Source organism: Peromyscus californicus, unplaced genomic scaffold, assembly GCF_007827085.1.
Source record: "Peromyscus californicus insignis strain IS unplaced genomic scaffold, ASM782708v3 Scaffold_11__1_contigs__length_118956290, whole genome shotgun sequence".
Classification (NCBI taxonomy): domain Eukaryota; kingdom Metazoa; phylum Chordata; class Mammalia; order Rodentia; family Cricetidae; genus Peromyscus; species Peromyscus californicus.
The window spans coordinates 71,620,009-71,634,628 of NW_026294402.1; positions in this window are offsets into that span (position 1 = coordinate 71,620,009).

Genomic DNA, 14,620 nt, shown 5'->3' on the forward strand with positions numbered 1-14,620 from the left:
GTACATATCTTAGCCACTGAACCATCTCCCCCCCCCCCCGTCCCTTTTTGACCTTTTATAGACCCTCCATTGCATAGATGTGATTGAAATATGGACCACATCAATTGCACTGATGTGAATGAAGTATGCACCACAGCACAAAACTAACATTAGATGCAAAGGGTGTGATCTAATGCTATTTGTGGAGGTGTAACAATGTAGCAAGGACAGGATGCCTCTACCACCTTGCTCTTTCTACACACCACTTTTCTTTTCAGGGCTTGAGACAAGACTTCTCTGATAAGGAGAGTCTTATGGGCTTCTCTGAGAGATCAGGGAATTTCTTTCTGGTCATCTTCAAGGCAGAAAAGTGGGACAAGGTTAGCGTTTCTGTGACCTGCCTTGGAGACAAGCAATTCTAGTTTTTATGGCCTGCCTTGGGAATGGAACTATGATCCGGGAATCATGGGTGAAAATAGATACATACATAAACTCTTTCTTATCAAATCAAATATTGAAAATTAATGCACTTGTTATCGGGATGTAAGAAAAACTACAATCATCTTTTAGGCAGATACTCTATAGGGATCACTTTCCAACAGAAAAGGGTAGGATCAAAAAATACAATAAACTTATTTCATAGACATTTTTATGTAAATGAGAAACTCAGAGAAAAGTATAAGTGTAATAGAAGGAAAAGTGACATCCAGCCAGATGTGGTCGACAGCACCTGTCATGTTAACATTCAAGAAGCTGCCACCTGAGCATTCTGAATGTGAGACCAGAATGGGTGTGCTAGCAGGTGTTTGTCAACTTTATATAAACTGGAGTCATCTGAAAAGAGGGAATCTCAGTTGAGAAAATGTCTCCATCAGCTTGGCCTGTAGGCAAGCCTCTAAGGTATCTCTTGATTGATGATTGGTGGAAGGGTTCAACCCACTGTAGGCATTATTATTCCTGGGGAGGTGGGACAGGGTTGCATAAGAAAGCAGATTGAGAAAGCTATGGAGAGCAACTAGTAAGCAGTGTTCCTCCATAGTCTCTATTTCAACTCCTACCTCCAGGTAGCTACTTGAGTTTCTGCCATGACTTCTACGAATGAAAGATTATTACGTGTAAGATGAAATAAAGTCTTTCTTCCTCAAGTTGTTTATGGTCAAGGTCTTTGCTTATCACAGCAATAGAAAACCTAGCTAAGCATTCGAAGTACACAGTGAATTTGAGATCAGCCTGAACAAGGGGCATAATAAGACACACACACACACACACACACACACACACACACACACACACACACACACAAATAAATAAATAAATAAATAAATAAATAAATGAAATAGAAGCAAAAAACAATCTTCCAGTGTTTATGAAAAGAATGCAACACCACCAGGGGATTAGTATTGAGATTTGTGCAGAAATTAAAGATAAATTTTAACAATAAATGTGGTTTGTGAGTGAATAAGCAGGCTATTTGAAGAAGTGGTGCATAATAATAAGTGAACTAAATACAGTAGATGCAATTTGCAAACGGGCTTATAGTCAGTGCTCATAAAAGGTAGCTTGGTTTCCTCAGGTGTTCCCAGTTGCAATTACTGCACTGGTTCTCTTTAAATGTTTACAGTGTTGATTGGCTTCTATTTCTCACCAGGATTTAGAAACTACTAAAGAACATATTCTCCTTGCACTGAGAACCACAAAACCATAATGCTATATGAGATGACTATTTTTAGACAATGACTATCGGTGTAGGGGAGGAAAGAGGTCAGAACGAAGGTTTCTCTAGGAACATTTTTCTAAACTACTGTGGTAGTTTCAGTGAGAAATTCTCCCTTGGGCATTTAAACACTTGGTTATGGTGTTTTATCATTGTGATAGAAAAATTACCAATACGACTTCACACTGGAAGGTGGGGCCCATAGTGAAGGGATCTCCTCTTGATAAAGAAACAGAGATTAGACCTCAGGACCAGAGAAGTACCTAAAATTATTTAGATATCAACCAAAAAGGCACTGTCTCCACAGAGATCACCCTAGATGTTTCTATGTGTGTCTGTTGCTGAAGACTAGACTGCATATATTCCAGACAGAACTCTACAGTGCCCACCAAGGAGTTCTTTCAATGAGTAGAAGTATTAAACAGAATGCAGAGGACATGCAGGATTAAGGGATATTAGAGTTCTGATCTTGGCAGAATGGAGACCTCACTACTCACCTTGGGTATTATGGAAAGAATATGCCTTAAGAATCAAATCTTCTGTCTCCACATGTGCATATACAGGTGGATATACTTGCACTCACTTTGCATACATACACACATATACACATAAAAGTGGAAAACAACTGATTTAACTGAGACCCATTAAACAAAGAGTGGAAAGCATTGCATTATGGTCATAAATTAAATATTACTAAGTCATAAGAAAAACTGAAATAGTAAAAGCTCTTGCTTTTATCATTATTTTATATTTTATTATATATTTGTATCTTAATATATTTTAATATATTTTATTATTATGAACATTGCATTGTATTAAAAGCTTGTTGAATAAAAATGTTAAAAAATATTAAGCTTCATCTAAATGGCAGTCAGCAAAATTAATCTATGGCCACAGAAAAAAAAACTTTGGGGCATGGGTACAGGATCCCAGCTCAGCTGGTACCTGCCTAGCATGTACATCACCCTGGGTTCTAACCCAAGCACTATATAAACCAGATGTGGTGGTACACACTTGTGATCTCACTTGGGATATATAGGCAGGAGGATCTTAATCTTAAGTTCAAGGCCATCCTCTGAAACAATGAATTTGAGGAGGTCATCCTGGGATACAAGAAATCCTGTCTCAGAGAGAGAGAGAGAGACAGACAGACAGACAGACAGAGACAGAGAGAGAAATGGAGAGGGAGAGAAGGGGATTAGAACATTGGTTTGTGAGCATGCACAGGAAAGAATGACTGGAGGAATTCACTTGGCAATGGGATTGGTTTACATCTTGATTGGTTGTAGTACTGAGTACATGGGATTATATGTATAACTTTTCAATATACGATGGTATACAAATGTTACACGCATACATATGTATGCTTAAATATTTACATAAGAAAGAATGTGCAGAAAATCTCCACTAAGGCAAAGCACTGACATAGACAGTGAGAAAGAAGTAGGTAGACAAGATGTCGGAAGCCTCATTCAGCCACTCCTTTGGCTTTACTAAGCTACATTCATCATCGTCGTCATCATTACAGCATTCAGACATTCATAAACCACAATAACTGATTGTAAACATATAATGTAACTATTTCAGTATGCTTGTGAAAACATACATTGGACCTATTCTGTACAGTTTTGTCCTTTGATTTATTTGCTAGCACATTTTTTTTCCTCCTCAGTTTAACTATTACCTTTAAAACTTCATTGTTATCTCTGAGGGTTTGCTCTGTCTTCTTCAGATCTCCATAAGCTCTTTCCATACAGCCGTGCCCCCATCCCCAGGTGTTTCACTGTCCATCTCTAGGAGAGAACTGATCTCTCCTCTCCTAATCAGAGAGAGGCATTAAGTTGTCAGCTAGATTGCTGAGTGCCGGCATCCTGCTATACCTCTGACAGCCTGATTCTTCCCTTTGCTCTTCGTGAAACAGGAAGATCATTCAGCAGCATGAGGCTCCAGGTCTGAATGAAAACCCAGTGACTGTTTCCAATCAACAAGCTTTCCAGAAAACAGCTTCCAAATTGCGTTCAGCCACCGGTTCGGTAGATATGCTAGTTGCTTACTAATGAAGTTGAACTGAATGGGCCCTTAGCAGTTCTGACTCATAGAATGAAATCCAAGTGTTCTGTACATTCAGAAGAATGCTCCTTCCCACGAGAGTGCAACTAACAGGTACAGCCTGAGAAACATTTGGGAGCAGATTTCAGAGCTTCCACACGCCCTGAGATGAGCTCTCGTGGGGCATATTACATTGAAGAGGACAGGGAAGGTTGATAGAGATCAGACTGTCAACTGAGTCACAAAGCTTCAAAGGGGCAGGTTTTTAGGTATTTACTGTGTGTAATGGCAGGAGTAAGCACACAACACAGGTATCATTATCCTCAGTATATACATTTTCCCCCTGAAATTTACAATGGTATTGCTTATTAATTGTTGTTTAGTTGATCTGCCAGCATGGTAACAGAGTCATTATAAAAGAATAAAAATGAAAACATCATTTCAGAAGCTATTAAAAATGTTACAAGTGGGTGAATTTTACAAAGACAAAAATGGCTAGCATATCAAGAATGTTTGATAAATGTCAAGACCATAAAGTGTACTGAAAAAGAAATGATAAGGGACACCCACCTAGTACATGCATTAGCATTGCTGAAAACAATCACCTCTCATGCCCATTACCTTACTAAAAACGTACCTCTATTATGTACATTACCCTACTGTCCTAGTTAGGGTTTCTATTGCTGTGAAATGATGCTGTGTTCCATGGCAACTTTTATAAAGAAAAACATTTAATTGGGGCTTGCTTACAGGTTCAGAGGTTTAGTACATTATAGTCATGACAGAAAGCATGGTAGCACACAAACAGACATGGTACTGGAGAAGGAGCTGAGAATGCTACATTTGGATCAGCAGGCAGCAGGAAGAGAGAAAGAGACTGGGTCTGGCTTGACCATTTGAAACTTCAAACCCCAGTGACACACTTCATCCAAAAAGGCGACACCTACCCCAACAAGGTCATACCTCCTAATAGTGCCACTTCCTGGTGAACAAGCGTTCAAATGAGCCTATGGGGTCAATACCTATTGAAACCACCATATTACATTCTCTGGCCCCCATAGGCTTGTAGCCATATCATAATGCAGAAATGCATTCAGTCCAACCTCAAAGGTAGCTGTGGTCTGTAACAGTCACAACAGTGCTTAGAAATCCAAAGTTCAAAGTCTCTTCTGAGACTGAAAGCAATCTCCTAACTATAATCCCCTGTAAAATCAAAATGAAAGAGCAGATCACATATTTCCAACATACAATGGAACAGGGTATACATTAACATTTCAAAAGGGAGGACAGAAGCACGGTAAGGAAATACTGGACTAAAGTAAAAAAACTAGCAGGGCAAACTCCAAACTCTGCATCTCCATGGCTGATATCAAAGCCCTGTTCAGATCTCCAACTCCTTTCATCTTTATTGACTGAAACATACTTCTTTTTCTTGGGCTGGTTCCACTTCCTGTTAATAGCTTTCCTCAGCAGGTATTCCACAACTCTAACATCTCCAACATCTGGGGGTCTTCAAGGCAATCCAGACTTCCCCTTGACAGCTTCATGCAATGGCCTCTTCAGGACTCCATGCAGGGACACCTCTGACATATGCCTGGCCTCAGCAGCTTTTCTTAGTTGTGGAAGGAGATTTCATCCCTTTTCTTGTATCCTTGACTCCAAAGCCAGAACCTTGTGGCCAAAGCTGCCAAGTTCTGTTGCTTGCTGAAGCTGGAACATGGCCCCCTTGTTCAAATGTATTTTCACCAGCTTTCTGTCTTTGATGGGTTCCTTCACTCTCTAAGCTTGGCTGTCCTGAAAAATCCCTCTACAGACCAGGCTGGCCTGGAATTCAGAGAACTGCCTGCCTTTGCCTTTGCCTCCTGAGTGCTGGAATTAAAGGCATGACATGCTCCACCAAACTTGGCCATAATTTTTCTTTAATTCCTCTTCACTAGTTGGAAGCTTAGCTGGATGAGATCCTTCCCTGAGGTCACCACTCTCTTTATTCCATTTAGCATCAGGTTTTTCTTTAAACTTTTTATCTTCCGAACTTGACTCATTACACTTTCTGGTTCTCCTGTAATCCTCAAACTGTGTATTTTGTCTTTTTCCTTGCTTAGCTTGCTCCTTTTCATTATAGATCTGTATAAGCATGGCCACTAATAACCAATCAACACAGTCAATACTAGGCTATCTGGAAATCTTCTCAGCCAAAGCTGTTAATCCATAACTCTTCAATTTAGCCTCCGGCAGATTTCTTTGACAAGAGCAGAAAGCAACCACATTCTTCACCAGAGTATCACAAGAACGGTCTCTATGCCACCTACTAATATTCTTTCCTCTGAAACCTCTTGAGCTGGCCTACCATAGTTCAAATCACCCTCAGTACCACTGTCTTTCATGCTGCTGCTAGTATGGCCCATTAAGCTCCACTTAAAGCATTCAACTGCTTTCTCAATCCAAAGTCCCAAAGTCTACAGTCCTCCAACAAGAAGCACTGTCAGGCCTGCCATAGCAGTACCCAAGTGTGGGGATTTCTTTTTTTGTGTGCTCTAATAAATAAAGCTTGCCTGAGGATCAGAGGACAAAGCCAGCCAGTACATTAAACATAGAGGTCAGGCAGTGATAGCACATGCCTTTAATCCTAGCATTCAAGAGGCAGAGATTCATCTGGATTTCTGTGAGTTCAAGGCCACACTGGGAACAGAGCCAGGCACATGCCTTTAATCCCAGTATTAGTTAACCATAGAGATCTGGAGGTTTGTACAGACAGACAGGAAGTGATAGAGCTGGGCAGAAAGAGGAAGTGATGTAACTGGGAAGTAAAATGACATGGCACAGACAGTTATATAAGGTGTGAGTATACAGGAAGTAGCTCTCTTGGGCTGAGGATTTCCTATTGGTAAGAACTTGTGGATGGCTTGTTCTACTCCTCTGATCTTTCAGCTTTCACCTCAATATCTGGCTCCCGGTTTTTTTTATTAACAAGATAGTTTAGCAATTTGTGTTACAACCAAGTCCCTGATACCAGTTTCTAACTTAGTCAGGGTTCTATTGCTGTGAAGAGACACCATGACAATAAGAACTCTCATTAAGAAAAACATTTAATTGGGGTTCACTTACAGGTTCAGAGGTTGAGTCCATTATAGTCAAGGTGGGAAGCATGATGGCATACAAGCAGACATGGTGCTGGAGAAGGAGCTGAGAATTCTACATCTGGATCAGCAGGCAGCAGGAAGAGAAAGAGACACTGAGCCTGGCCTGAGCATTTGAAACTTTAAAGCTCATCCCCAGGGACACACGTCTTCTGAAAAGGCCACAACTACTACAACAAGTCCACACCTCCTAATAGTGCTACTCCTGGATAAGCAAACATTCAAATCTATGTGCCAACGGGGGTCACACCTATTCAAACTACCATACTTACTGAAAATAACTTCTAGAAAAAGAATGGCAGTGATGTGCTGCTGCCTGAACAGAAGTCTCTCCTGAGATGTGTGTTGGGCGTTTGTTTATTATTCTCAAGCACATTCTTTATTTTTTATTTTATTTATTTATTTATTTATTTATTTATTTATTTATTTATTTATTTTTTGTTTTTCGAGACAGGGTTTCTCTGTGTAGCTTTGCGCCTTTCCTGGAACTCACTTGGTAGCCCAGGCTGGCCTCGAACTCACAGAGATCCACCTGGCTCTGCCTCCCAAGTGCTGGGATTAAAGGCGTGCGCCACCACCACCCGGCGCACATTCTTTAATAGATATTTTTATAATGGATTTTGTCATGCTAGAACATACCACAGAGACTAGCTCACTTCTATTCCTGTAAGTGAGTTAATAACATTGGGCCTTGCTGAGGATTTCTACAGCACCCCAATATCCTCAACTCCTACCTTTCATCAGAATAAAGTATGGAGATTTATCAGGATAACAAAATATTTCTTAATGAGTCAGACTCTTCAGAGGGGAGTCCTTTATATGCCTGTACATGTAGGGTAGGATAGATGATTCTGAGTTTGGACCAGTTTGAAAACTACTGGTGTAGGTCAACCTTGAATAGGTCAACTCTTCATGATTTATTCTTCTTTTCCCCTCATTTTGCTCATTGTCCTAAATCTCAACAGTGGAAAAAATCAGGTAGATTTTGATTAGTTATTCTTCAATACCACTTTCTCATACCTGAGCAGGTTCTAAGCTCTGTCAGGCTGATATTCTCTTCCAATGGCAGGAATCTCTGATGAATTAGAAATCATAGTTAAGTCAGCATTGTTTTGACATATGTGATAACAATCATTACATTTCGAAACAGTACGGTGCATTTAGTGTTTATTCAAGATGAGTTTTATAACATCTAGCTGCACTGATGTCCAGATTTGGAGTTTTTGGCAAATGACTGCCCAGAAGATCTAGTTTCCCTGTGAGCTCTAGAGATGATTCTCCCTTCTGTATTCTAACTCCCTCTACCTCACCCCTTCACCTGAACCAACCACCAAAACTCTCTATGTGGGGTTTTCCCTTGGGTGTGAGACCTTTGACCTTAAATTACTGAATATAATGTCCTGACTGTTTCAAAGATAGTGAATGACCACCCGTGAATATGCAAGGTACATCGGAACAGATGTTCCTAACACGTACTCATAAACAGAATATGAATCCAGAGAAAATGGCACATCTACTACACCCTGTGCTAAATCAATAATAATATTTACCCATGGAAGTTAGGTAATTATGAAATTTACTCCAGCTTAATCTTACCTTGTCCATTGAAACAGGTTGTTTCTATTTATTTTATATAGAAATACCTCAAAATTACCTTAATTTTAAATTTATACATTAATTACAACTGCTATTTAATTAGATTATGTATGTAAATTTAAAAAGAAAAGAGCGAAAATATATCTAAGTTCATTATCTGAGACTCTAAAATGAAAATAATTCAAGAATTAAGCATCTTGCCATAAATAAAACCAATTTAGTTTAAAAAATAATAATCTGAAAGAAATGTTGGGGTAAATGCACAAAACGCAATTATGGATACACAAAGTGTCCGACAACCTTAGATTTTCCCCCCAGATATTTAAATATAAACACTTGAGTCAGATAATCACTAGGAAAAAAAAGCCAACAAGCTTAATTGTTTAGATACACAAGATATAGTTAATTATGATTCAAAATACAGATGCAAAAGGCAATATATTATTTATGATGGCATAAAATGTTCAAAACACATACATTTCCATCTATCAATGAGCTAGCACAAAGTAAACAGTGGCTGGATAGATTCTCAGGGGTTAAGAGCATGTACAGCTCTGGTAGAGGACCTGTGTTCACTACTCAGAACTTGTGAAGAACCATGTGGTGCTTGCAAATGCCTGTAAACTCCAGCTCCAAGTTATCTAGTGCCATCTCTTGGCCTCGGGGCTACTACACTCAAGTGCACATACTAAACATGTACATGCACATATAATTAAAAAGGAAAGTGAATCTCTAAAAGAAGACCAAGAAACAGAAGAGGAGATGCCATTATCAGTCTACCGAACCTCACAGAAAGAAGGGCACAATTACCAATATATAGGACATATGTGGAGCTAATGAAACTGAGTGTGGTAAACTGGCACAGCCTGTGGCTATGGGAAGGAGAGCTAAAGACCAAAATAAGTCCAATTCTGAGACTAAAAATAAAAATTATTTTAAATTTAAATTTTACAAAATTGCCTCTTCACTGGACTTGAAAAGCTGGACAGGCCAGCGACAATCACTCTTGAGAAAGTTAAACATCTTAAAAATCTTTCGGTCTACTTCAATAAGCCTAAAGATCCATATATCTTAATCATAAAATTACTCATCAGTCTTCCAGTTAAAATCAAGAGACAAGGTTAAAAAGAAATTTTGATGCATCTGTGGTCCACGCTGAGACCATGCAGACATTCCTGTTTTGAAGCAATTATTCATAGAATTAGAGAAATACCATAGAGCTGAGCTAAGGAGAGTTATTACACTGGCTCTGAGAACCTCCTATCTGTCTACGTGATCCTATTTAAGTATATTTGTCCTCTGCAGCTGAGGAACATTGGTTTCAGAATTCCTGCCATATCTGCAGTACTTGAAGTCCATATACATAAAAAGTGCCATGGTATTTGCACATCCCACCCATATCCTCTAATGCATTTTCAAGAATATCTATTGAAGTTGAAATATATTGTGCACCCCAATAAACTTATCTGGGGTCAGAGAACAGAACAGCCACTAGATAGACATAGAAGTCAGACATGATGGCACACACACCTTTAATCTCAGGACTTGATATCTCATGTCTTGCTTGGGAAAGACACACACCTTTAATCCCAGGAAGTTATGGCAGGAAGCAGAAAGGTCTATTAAGGCGTGAGGACCAGGAACTAGAAGCTTTTTAAACTTTTAGACTTTTAGCAGCAGTTCAGCTGAGATCCATTCAGATGGGGGGACTCAGAGACTTCCAGTTTGAGGAAACAAGATCAGCTGAGAAGTTGGCAAGGTGAGGTTGGATGTGGCTTGTTCCGTTTCTCTGATCTTTCAGCGTTCACCCCAATACCTGGCTCTGGGTTTGTTTTTATTAATAAGACCTTTTAAGATTCGTGCTACAATCTACATTGTTTATAACTCTTAATATGCCATGAATATCATATAAATCACTATATTACTATATAGTTTAGAAAATAACAACAAAACTGGAGAGCTGGCTCACTAGTTAAGTGTACAAACTTCTCTTGCAATGGACTTGAGTTTGATTCCCAATACATCTGGCACCTGACAGTTGCTTGTAAGTCCAGTTTCAGAGGGATTCAGTGCCAGGTTACCTATGCACGCACACAGGTAGGCACAGGTAGGCATATACACATGTGCACACACACTCACACATAACTAAAAGTAAAATAAAGGAAATAACAACTAGGCACAGACTCTGTACGTGTTTAGCACTCACAACATGTTCTCCTGACATTTCTCATCTGCAGTTGGTTGAATCATAGAGGACCTGCTAGGTATTTGTCAAGTGTAAGTTACAACTCTATGGTGTATTTTTAGATAATTAAAGAAATGCCATTAACATTTTCATTATAATTTGTTTCTTATTTTGTTTATGGTATTTTGGGCACTAGTGGCAATGGCAGCAGAGGTATGCATGGAGTTTGGATGCAAAAAATGAACATACACCTGAAGACCTTAAAACAGTGGTTCTCCACCTAAGGGTGGAGACTCCTTCAAGGTCCTCTAAGACCATCGGCAAGCACAAACATTTACATTACAATTCAAAACAGTAGCAAAATCACAGTTAAGAAGTAGCAAAGAAAGTACTTTTCTTATGGTTGGAGTCTCCACAACATGAGGAACTGTATTAAAGTGTTGCAGTATTAGAAAGGTTGAGAACCACCACCTTGAAGGCACTTAACATCTGATGAACAAAACAGTGACACTGACATAAAAAAAAAAAAAAGGCTCCTATTTTGTGACTTTGTGTCTATGAACAATCTGTTTAGAACTATAAAAAGTAAAGCACGGGGGAGGAGGGATGGGGCAGGGGCAGTTAAAATTCAGAATAGAGATCGGAGGAGTAGGACTCCGGATGGGTTAGCTGCTCCCCACGGAGGGAGACATGCAGCAGGAATTGGTCTTGAATCTTTCTGACTCCATTTCCCCAGTCCTAGTGTTACAGGAAGTAGGCGGTCCAGGTCCACATCCAGGGAGAGTTAGACAGGGAAGAAGGTCCAGATCTCAGGAGAGAGAATGCAGCTGAAGCCTCTCAAGATCCCCACACCAGAGTCGCGTCAGTTCTCCAAGAAAATATAGATCCACATCTCCTTCCGCTCCTTCACCGAAAGAAAGACAAGTTGAAGAAAAGAAGGAAACAAGAAAGAAACTAACGAAATAAAGAAGAACGTCAGATTACGAAGGAAGAAAGAGAAATGAAGAAATTAATGGGATTCACCTCTTTTTAACTCCACAAAGGGGAGGAAGGTGGATGACTGTAAACGCCTGTGCCATAACCTGTCTCAGAAGAGGAAATACAGGCAGTATCTGAGTCAAAAAGGCCTCTGGATTTTATTTCATGAGACTTGAGATGTGGGGAGGAGGATTTTTCCTCCTCATCTGGGTCAGAGAGTATTTTTTATTTGTATTTAATATGCATCAAAACGGGATCTTGAGGCCGGCCCCCAGCTCCCATCTTGCTCCTGACTTCCCTTTTGGAAAACTGGTGAGTACCCTTCCTTGCCCCAGACCCCATCCCTGGGCACCAGCCACTCCAGGGAAGACCTGCCCAACTTGGCCCCAAGTTCTGGCCACCGGGCAGGTTCCCTGCTAGCCCCACCGGGAAGGATCCCCTTCTCCAAGACCCCTGGCAGGCCCTGCAGTCTCCACGCCCTGCCCCCACGCCCATCCGCCTGAGCCCCAAGCCTCTTCCTGAGACTTAGAGGCCGGCCCCCAGCTCCCATCTTGCTCCTGACTTCCCTTTTGGAAAACTGGTGAGTACCCTTCCTTGCCCCAGACCCCATCCCTGGGCACCAGCCACTCCAGGGAAGACCTACCCAACTTGGCCCCAGGTTCTGGCCACCGGGCAGGTTCCCTGCTAGCCCCACCGGGAAGGATCCCCTTCTCCAAGCCCCCTGGCAGGCCCTGCAGTCTCCACGCCCTGCCCCCACGCCCATCCGCCTGAGCCCCAAGCCTCTTCCTGAGACTTAGAGGCTGGCCCCCAGCTCCCATCTTGCTCCGGACTTCCCTTTTGGAAAACTGGTGAGTACCCTTCCTTGCCCCGGACCCCATCCCTGGGCACCAGCCACTCCAGGGAAGACCTGCCCAACTTGGCCCCAGGTTCTGGCCACCAGGCAGGTTCCCTGCTATCCCCACCGGGAAGGATCCCCTTCTCCAAGACCCCTGGCAGGCCCTGCAGTCTCCACACCCTGCCCCCACGCCCATCCGCCTGAGCCCCAAGCCTCTTCCTGAGACTTAGAGGCCGGCCCCCAGCTCCCATCTTGCTCTGGACTTCCCTTTTGGAAAACTGGTGAGTACCCTTCCTTGCCCCAGACCCCATCCCTGGGCACCAGCCACTCCAGGGAAGACCTACCCAACTTGGCCCCAGGTTCTGGCCACCGGGCAGGTTCCCTGCTAGCCCCACCGGGAAGGATCCCCTTCTCCAAGACCCCTGGCAGGCCCTGCAGTCTCCACGCCCTGCCCCCACGCCCATCCGCCTGAGCCCCAAGCCTCTTCCTGAGACTTAGAGGCTGGCCCCCAGCTCCCATCTTGCTCCGGACTTCCCTTTTGGAAAACTGGTGAGTACCCTTCCTTGCCCCAGACCCCATCCCTGGGCACCAGCCACTCCAGGGAAGACCTGCCCAACTTGGCCCCAAGTTCTGGCCACCGGGCAGGTTCCCTGCTAGCCCCACCGGGAAGGATCCCCTTCTCCAAGACCCCTGGCAGACCCTGCAGTCTCCACGCCCTGCCCCCACTCCCATCCCCCTGAGCCCCAAGCCTCTTCCTGAGACTTAGAGGCTGGCCCCCAGCTCCCATCTTGCTCCGGACTTCCCTTTTGGAAAACTGGTGAGTACCCTTCCTTGCCCCGGACCCCATCCCTGGGCACCAGCCACTCCAGGGAAGACCTGCCCAACTTGGCTCCAGGTTCTGGCCACCGGGCAGGTTCCCTGCTAGCCCCACCGGGAAGGATCCCCTTCTCCAAGACCCCTGGCAGGCCCTGCAGTCTCCACACCCTGCCCCCACGCCCATCCGCCTGAGCCCCAAGCCTCTTCCTGAGACTTAGAGGCTGGCCCCCAGCTCCCATCTTGCTCCGGACTTCCCTTTTGGACAACTGGTGAGTACCCTTCCTTGCCCCAGACCCCATCCCTGGGCACCAGCCACTCCAGGGAAGACCTACCCAACTTGGCCCCAGGTTCTGGCCACCGGGCAGGTTCCCTGCTATCCCCACCGGGAAGGATCCCCTTCTCCAAGGCCCCTGGCAGGCCCTGCAGTCTCCACGCCCTGCCCCCACGCCCATCCGCCTGAGCCCCAAGCCTCTTCCTGAGACTTAGAGGCCGGCCCCCAGCTCCCATCTTGCTCCGGACTTCCCTTTTGGAACACTGGTCTGTCTGAACCAAGTGTGCGGATAAGGTCAAGAACGAACCACAAGGAGATGGGCAGACGTCAAAGCAGAAACATATACAACAAAATGAATAGCAATACAGCATCACCAGGCCCTAGCCCTCCTCCAACACCTAGACCTGAGCATCAGAAATTGGAAGAAGCAGAAGAAAACAGCCTTATGAATGACATCATGAAGAAGCTAGAGGCTTGTGTAGAGGAAAAGACAAAAAAATGTGAAGAACGCTGTAAACAACTAGAGGAAAGGGCAAACAAATTAGAAGAAATCAATAAAGTCCTGGAAGAAAACAATAAAATACTGAGAGAAAATCAAGAAAAATCAATGAAACAAATGAAGGAAACAGTCCAAGACCTGAAAAGGGAAATAGAAAAAATGAAGAAGACACAAACAGAGGGAATGCTGGAAATAGAAAATCTGAGAAAACGATTGGGAACTTCAGATGCAAGTATAATCAACAGAATGCAAGAGATGGAAGAGAGGATCTCTAGCGTTGAAGATACAGTAGAAGAAATACATTCATCAGTCAAAGAAAACACTAAAGCCAACAAAGCCATGAACCAAAATGTCCAAGAAATTTGGGACACCATGAAAAGACCAAACCTAAGAATAATAGGGGTCGAAGAAGGAGAAGAATACCAACTCAAGGGCACAGAAAATATATTCAACAAGATCATAGAAGAAAACTTTCCCAACTTAAAGAAGGAAATGCCTATGAAGATACAAGAAGCTTATAGAACACCAAACAGACTAGACCCCCAAAAAAAGTCCCCTCGC